Here is an 8,997-nt window from a genome sequence, read left to right on the forward strand (position 1 = left end):
TGGCCAGCAGGTCGAGGGAGGTGATTGTCCCCCTCTATTCTACCCTTGTGAGGCCCCACCTGAAGTACTGCGTCCAGGTCTGGAGCCCCCAGTCCAAGAAGGATGTTGATCTGTTAGAGCAGGTCCAGAGGAGGGCCACAAAGATGATCAAAGGGCTGGAGCACCTCTGCTATGAAGAAAGGCTGAGAGAGCTGAGAAGGCTCCGGAGTGATCTCATTGCAGCCTTTCAGTACTTCAAGGGGACTTGTACAAAGACGGAGAGCAAGTCTTTGCTTAATCGGATAATGACAGGACGAGGGGTAATGGCTTTAAACCAAAAAGAGGAGAGATATCAATTAGAGGTAAGGAGAAAATTCTTCACTCAGAGGGTAGTGAGGCACTGGAACAGGTTGCCCAGAGAAGTTGCAGATACCCCATCCCTGGAGGTGTTCAAGACCAGGTTAGACGAGGCCTTGAGCAACCTGATCTAGTGGGTGGCTTCCCTGCCTATGGCAGGGGTTTGGAATTAGATGGTCTATCATGTCCCTTCCAACCCAAGCCATTCTATAAGGATTCTATGGTGATGAAAGTAGATTATTTTTTTTTAATATAATTGCTGTTGTTTTATGATTGATTATGATCAAACAAATTTTGTGTCTCAGTTTTGGTGTAAGCCAGGAAGTAGACATAAACTCATCTAAGATATAACTATTTATTTATTTATTTATTTTCAGGACACTATTGGCAACAGCCTCTTTTTTTCTGATTCTTTTATCAGACTGTAAAACTTTCTATAAGGCTGTAAACTGAGATTACTACCTTCCAACTATGGTCCATCTTTTTTCTTTGTTTTGTTTTGTTTGTTTTTGTTTTGTTTTCTGACATACACACAGCTGAAACTTCACCACTGTAATACTTACACTAAAATTTCCTTGGTGTGTCTTTGTTCTCCAGTCACACCTCCAGATAAAGTGTAGCTAAAACATAAACCTATGCCATTTGGGAATGTTTCCTTTCTATCTGTATACGATGGAAATGAATTACATGCTTAAGTGGCTGCCATTGTAATCCTAACAATGACTTATTGTATTCTGTTTTTAATAAAGTACATATAAGTATTTTTGAAGAGGAATATTATATCAAAAGAAAACACAGTGTTCTTTTTCAAGTTTTAATTTCCTTGTAAGCAGTGTCCTTCTTTAAAGGCCTAGCTTTGGATTTTTAATTCTGACTGTAAAGATTTTCTAAAAATTCCAACTCTGCTCTTGATTCAAGTTAAACCAACATTAGGAAGAAGGTATTTTCAAGATCTGGGCTACTAAATAGAAGTTGACTTTTCTTCACCAACACTTCGGCGTAGATTAAGTCTATCTGATAAAGTGAGGAAAACATTTAATTAATACATTTTCTTTCTGCATGATGGTGAAAAAAGGAGTTGAAATCTCAGTTATCATTGGAGGTGCAATATGATCCAGATATAATTTAGTGTGAAATGTATTCTAAAATTCATTTCTAATTTTCTTCCCCAGAGTCTCTACCAGGATATTTTACAACAGATGTGAGTATCTTCACAAAATTTACATCTCTTATATCTGAACTGAAATACTAAGTTATCACTGAACAAATTTTGGTTTTAGAACCTGGCCTAGAATTTCTTAGCATTATGCCTGACAATCCTTTGGAGGCATATAACGGGCAAAGCTGGCAGAAGAAATCCTTGGGTTAAGATGCTCCATTTCATTTAGGCATCTATCTCTCATTACTTTAGAATTACTCACCCCTTGCCCCCACCAAAAATAAAAACAACCCCCCAAACTAACTAACACATTAAATATAATAACCCACCACCACCACTCCACTTCTTAGAAATGAAATTTTAATTTTCTTTGAAACTCTCTTATTACTGCCCATGGACTAGAACAAGCTAATAAAAGAGCACAGTGGTTTGTTTTGTTTTCTAAAGGGAATAAGGTTTATTAGAAATTCATATATCACATTCTTCTATAGCTGCCTAGTAAGTAGTAAATACAATGTGTTCATACAAGATTTAAAAATGATCACACAGAACTGAGTATGTGACAGTGAGTAAAATGCTGCAATAACATATGTGAATTATTCCAGGCCTGCATCAGCAACAGTAAACAACTAGTCTAGAACAACATATGCAGAATTAACTGAAGTTCAATTATCTACATTAAAATGATGCCTAGGCACAATTTAGAGAGAGAGAACATTGAAGAGAATTGACCATATGTGGTTGTTGGAAAACATTAAGTCTGTATAGATAGTGAGAAATGAGCATCTAGATCATTACACAAGCGTGCTTTATTGAGAGATTTTTCCTGGTAGGATTCTGCCTATGGTAAGCTACACTTCTTGTATAGGAAGAATTTTTTGCCTTCCCTGATTTGATCACAATTGTCATTTTAAGTAAAGGATAATAAAATAGCATAGCTTTATTGAATAATACACAATAGTTCATAGTATGCATTAAAGAAATACGAGAAACAAATCTGTTACCAAGAAGGAAGGTGGAATAAGACTGACTATATGGGGTCACTACATGAGACAGAAACAGAAAACCAGCACTTAAACAACTAAAGTGACCTTTGGTGGAGTTGTTGCACCCTCAGGTTCCAGAATATATGTGAGTTCATGTGCAAACAGAAACATATGCACATATATGTGTAATTTGCGGTTCACTAGAATATAGCATGAGTTCAACACAAGCAAACTGAGCATAAGCTACTACATACATTTCGAAGCATTTTGGATCATTTTCTTTTCAATAAACTGCATTTCAAGATTCCTTAAATGCCAATACAGATTAGTGAGACCCAATCGCCAAAGGCAAATGAGAGAAATAAACCATGGATTCAAAGGTGCTAGACATCCAAATACTGCACTGGGTGAGTAAATTTGTACTTCATACATGTATTATATACTGAGGCACTTCCATTATGCAAATGAGATACATAGCTTATTCTATATTCATCTATAGCTAAGATGAATCAGTCTGGTATGTAATGAAAAGTGACAAATGTAGCAATGTCTGCTGTTCCTTGAAAATTAAGTCAGTACATAAATTTCCTAGATGACATTCAGGTTATTCTGCTATACTATAGAGAGCTTGTTCATATCCATGCTAAGAAGGGAAGAAGCAAAACGTTGTTTGTCAAACAGAAAGTGACCCAGAATGCTTTGAAATTAATGTAATATATGTTAGATTTGCATGGGTTATACTCATGCTTTGTGCAGATGGATGAGACATTACACATGCGTATACCTGTGTGTTTGTGTATGACCATGCACTCATATGTGCATATACCAGAAATTTTCTACTATGCAAAACAGATATACAAGTTAATTTTTGCATGTTTACAAGAATTGTACAAAATAAAATTCTACCAAAGCAGCAGGAGTTCTTTTAAATACACATTCTAAAAGTCATGCATGGTTAATCTTAGGCAGAAACATTAAACCTCTTTATGGAAACAGAATTAGTAATTAGTAGGAAATAGTGAAGAAAGTGAGATTCTTTTTATCTTTCTGTCCCAAATCCATTAACAGCTAAAGCTTATTTTCAGAATTCAAAGTAATGAAAATAGTTCAATAAGCAATTAAATCTGAATGTATTCAGTAAAATCACAGCTGTTTTCCACAAATCCTAATGAATAGGGAGAGAGGGAAGGGAAGGGAAGGGAAGGGAAGGGAAGGGAAGGGAAGGGAAGGGAAGGGAAGGGAAGGGAAGGGAAGGGAAGGGAAGGGAAGGGAAGGGAAGGGAAGGGAAGGGAAGGGAAGGGAAGGGAAGGGAAGGGAAGGAAAGGAAAGGAAAGGAAAGGAAAGGAAAGGAAAGGAAAGGAAAGGAAAGGAAAGGAAAGGAAAGGAAAGGAAAGGAAAGGAAAATTGCTTCATTCTATCTTTTCTAATTAGAGTAAATGCAAAGGATGTGTTCTTGTGTTTTTATACAAGATCTTAAGTGAGCAGTCGTTATGAAAATCTCACTGTACATCACTGACCGCAAATGTAAAGAACATTATGTAACAAGCTGTACTGTACAAAGCTGTCTTTAAGGAAGTCCTCTAAGATTTCTATACTATTTGTTCTGAATTTAAAAATAAATCCCAGCCTCCGCTATGTTACTCTCAAAGGCTGTTAACAGAAAGATAGCATTACCTTTGTCAATAAGGATCAACCAGGTCACCCATTTAATATTCCAGGAGTTCTACAGGTAACAGTAAGCCCTTGGTTATAATCATGGATCTGTTTTCTATGGCTTTCCTGTGTGTAGATCACAACATGAGTAAATGTCTTTTGGAAGCATGCAAGAAGAACAAACAACATTATTTATTTATTTATTTACATAAGGATACTTTGAAATAATTATATAACAAAAACACTTAAAATATCAATCAGATTTCACTCTTTGACTCTTTGATTCAGCTGTATGTATTTGAAGTTGTTTCTGAACTGATTTCTGCCTTTAGCATATTTTCATGGTTTGGCTGGGATAAAGTTAATTTTCTTCACAGAGGCTTGTGTGATGTTGTGATTTGGATTTTTGATGAAAGTAGTGATGATAACAAACCATTGTTTTGGTTGTTGCTGAGCAGCGCTTACACAGAATCAAGGACTTTTCTGCTTCTCATACCACCCTGCCAGCAAAAAGGCTGGGGGTGCACAAGACAAGTGGGGGTGGGGGGTGCTCTGTGGTACAGTCAACACGCTGGAGGGAAAGGATGTCACACAGAGGGACCTGGGCAGACTTGAGAGGTGGGTCCATACAAACAACATGCAGTTCACCAAGGCTAAATGGAAGGTCTTGCACCTGGGTCAGGGGAATCCCGAAGATGAATACTTGCTGGGCAGAAGATGGACTGAGAGGAGGACTTGGGGGTGTTGGTTGATGAAAAACTCATCACGAGCAGGCAATGTGCACTTGCAGCCCAGGAAGCCAACTCTATGCTCAGATGCATAAAAAGAAGTGCGACCAGAAGGTGATTCTCCCTCTCTATTCCACTCTTGTAAGACCCCACCTGGAGTTCTGAGTTCAGCTCTGGGGCTCCCAACGTAAGAAGGACATGGACCTTTTGGATTAATTCCAGAGGAGGGCCGTGAGGTTGCTGGGGGCCATGGGCTCAACACTGGCTGAGGGAGTTGGGGTTAACCCCCTCTGGAGTTAGCCTGGAGAACAGAAGGCTCCGTTAAGACCTTATAGCGACATTCTAGTACCTAAAAGAGTCATATAAGAAAGCAGGAGAGGGACACTTTATCAGGGAGTGTAGTGACAGAACAAGGGATAAGAGATTTAAACTAAAAGAGGGTAGGTTTAGATTAGCTACATGGAAGCAATTCTTTACTCAGAGGGTGGTGAGTCACTGGACAGGTTGCCCAGAGAAGTTCTGAATGTCCCGTCCCTGTAGGTGTTTAAGGCCAGGTTGGATGCATCTTGGAGCAACCTCATGTAGTGGGAGGTGTCCCTGCCAATGGCAGGGGGGTTGAAGTTAGATAATCTATTTGCTCCCTTTCAATCCAAACCATTCTATGATTCTAAGAAGCTGGTAGGGGACACAACCAAGACAGCTCACCCAAAGTGACCAAAGGGATATTGCATACCATATGGAACACTCAGCAATATAAGATGGGGAAAAAGAAGGAGGAAGGTGGGACATTCTGTGTGATGGCATTTGTCTTCCCAATAAACCATTACACGTGATGAGACCTGCTGTCCTGGTTTCAGGTAGGACAGAGGTAATTTTCCTCCTAGTAGCTGGCAGGGTGCTATGTTTTGGATTAGAATGAGAAGAGCGCTGATAACATGCTGATGTTTTAATTGTTGTAGAGCAGTGCTTACACCAAGCCAAGGACTTTTCAGCTTCTCGCTCTGTCCTGCTAGCGAGCAGGCTAGGGATGCAGCAGGAGCTGGGAGGGGACAGACCCAGGACAGCTGACCCAAACTGGCCAAAGGGGTATTCCATACCATCTGACGTCATGCTGAACAATATATATAGGGGTGGCTAGCCGGGGTGGGGGGCCAGCTGCTCGGGGATATGCTGGGCATCGGTCAACGGGTGGTGAGCAATTGCATTGTGCATCACTTATTTCGTACACATTATTACTATTAATACTATTATTATTATTATTATTATTATTGTTATTATTTTCCCTGTCTTAATAAACTGTCTTTGTCTCAACTCACAGACTTCACTTTCCCGTTTCTCTCCCCCATCCTGGAGAGGGAGGAGGGAGGGTGAGTGAACGGCTGTGTGGTGTTTGGCTGCCAGCCGGGCTAAACCACAACACCTGCTTTCCTGGAAGTGGCTGAATATCTGCCTGCTAATGGGAAGTGTATAGGCCATTGTGTAAGACACTGTGAGGAGTTGGTTGTTCAGGAAATGACTGTTCTTGCTTATTGCTATATCTTGCACATTTCTTGTAGCCAAATACATCTTGCTTGGTTGGGGATCAAGTTCACACAATGCTCTTGATTCTCTGTTCTTTATATGATCTCACCTCTATATATTTCTATATTTACTTTCCCAGACACAGAACCTGATCATGTGGGGTGGTCACCATAAAAACATCCTCAGCGGGCCACCTGCCATGACCACAGGCACGAGACGTGAATATTCATGAACTATTATTAGAAAAACACTGCTCTTTAAGTATGAGCAAGCTTTGACCATGGGCTGATGCTCCTTAGTTCCTGGTGGTTTCCCTTGTCCTGGCATGGCTCCTGGGGCTTCCCCTGCACTTTTTGAGACTGACATCTTCTGGAGTGATAATAAACTGTTGTACTTACTGGCTACTGTGTGGATTCTTGCCAACTATGAGCCCTAGATGTCCAGTCCTACGCAGGAAGTAATGAATGAATTCCCTGTTTTGCTTTGCTGGTACGCACAGCTTCTGCTTTACCTCTTGGGTTTATCTTAGCCAAGAGATCTCACACTGTTACCTTTCTGACTCTCTTCCCCATCCCATCACTTGGGGAAATTGAGCAAGTGTCTGTGCGGTGCTGAGCTGCCTACTGGAGTTAAACTAGAACATACCTATACCTATATCTACACCTTATACCTATACCTATACCTAAATTCTTTATGCAGATTTTTAGCCTGTAGTGCAAGAAGAGATGTTATCAAATATTTTAAGATAAATGCAGACACTTGGCTTTCTTGCATCTTCTACTGGCTCAATCTATTACTTGGTTCAATCATGAACCAAGAAACAGATTATGCCTCTATTTTCTGCCTTATCTTTTGGGGTGGATAGGCAGGCTAAAAACTCCTTTAAATGAGCAGCCTTTCTGCCAAGGAAGGCTAGATAAATTCCATACAGCAGTGAATTTTGTAAAAGATTACACCGAAGACACATTTATGCCCCTACATTTATATCTGTAATATACAAAAAAAAAAAAAAAAAAAAAAAAAAAAAACTTATTCAGGGACAAGCTATATGTAAAACTTGCTGATTTTGAGATTGGTAGAATGTGGGACAAATAAATACCAGACAAAGCCCAAAGTTTCATCATGGTCATAAATAAGCTGTTCAGTAAATGAGAGTATCTTTGACACCTGTTTCTGAAGCTCTTGCTTCTTCCTTTCTGCATTGTTTCATAGAATGTAGAAATTGAGACGCATTTCTTCACACATGTAGTTTATTCTGTTCCTGCACTGAGAGAACCTAACACAAGAAAGTTTTTTTAAAACAAACAAACAAACAAACAAACATACAAACAAAGAAACTAGCATACAGCCTATATACAGAGATACAGAGGGAAACAACGGGGCAGTTGTTCCCAAACTCCTTTTGCAATAAGTAGGGATGAATCATAGATTACAATAACTACATATTCTGAAATCCTATTCATTTAAAATGTTAAGACAAAGGGTTTAATGTTTGGAAAAATCTTTCTTTGTTCCTCATGTTTTATGCAAAAACAGGAAGACCTGGAACCAGGAACATTTCCCCCTGTAAATCTTTAAATTCAATTAATAGATCAATTTCTATATGAAAATACATTTGAAAATATAATTTAGTAATACTATATATATAATCCAAATTGTCATTTCCTTCTAAAAATATATTGTAATACTTTAAAAATATCTAGGGCACAGATCCATAAAAGACAGTTGAGAAACCTAGAGTCCTATTTAGGAGGAGTTTATGCAAATCCAAAACCATGTGATTTAAAAAATGACATAGCAGCTGATTTCAGAGTGATCATTAGAAAAATTTTAAGCGTGTTAATTCCTACATTCACAATTGCATTGTGCCCTCTCAGATCTTGTGTATTTATTACTTGAATATCCACATGTTGGATTTTATTTATTAATTCTTCACATATATTGTGATTTGTAAGCTGGAAGCCTCAGATGGTATCAAATCCCTTGCTGAAGGCATTTAATATTGTTGCAATAGCTAAATAGGACTCTGCCATTCAAATCCACAAAAAGAAAAGATCAGGAGCAAAGACACCATGGAATCATGAGCTTTATTATTCAAAGTTTATGTCTGAAACATTTTTCATGATCTGGCTTATTTTCTTTGAGCTTTCACAAAGCATTATTCTCACAAGGCTGTTAAAGGAAATTATAAAAGATAAGTAGAACTGTAACAAAGAAAATGCAATATTAAATGGAATTTTAAGAGAGAAACCTTAAACATTCCACTAATCTATGAGTTGTTGTTTTTTTTCTCACCACCTATTTAATATAAGCCCTGTTAATTTTGTTTGAAAAACATTGTAATTATATTTCACATAAAACATATAGATACTTAAAATTGGAATTTTTTCAATGTCATTTAAAGACACATAGAAAATAATACTTTCCAGAACAGGTGTATAAACTTTTAAATCTGTAATTATGTAAGAATTTGTTGTACGTTGCCTAGTAGTGCAGTAATTATGGTGTTGACAGTGTAATAGGCCATAAGCTTTCAGTAAGGCCAGTAAAATGGGTCTCAGGACTTGTAAGGCTCCATCTGGATTTGTTTTGACCTGCATCCAACTTTGTTCTA

The sequence above is a fragment of the Cygnus atratus genome, chromosome 8 (assembly GCF_013377495.2).
Source record: "Cygnus atratus isolate AKBS03 ecotype Queensland, Australia chromosome 8, CAtr_DNAZoo_HiC_assembly, whole genome shotgun sequence".
NCBI classification, from domain to species: domain Eukaryota; kingdom Metazoa; phylum Chordata; class Aves; order Anseriformes; family Anatidae; genus Cygnus; species Cygnus atratus.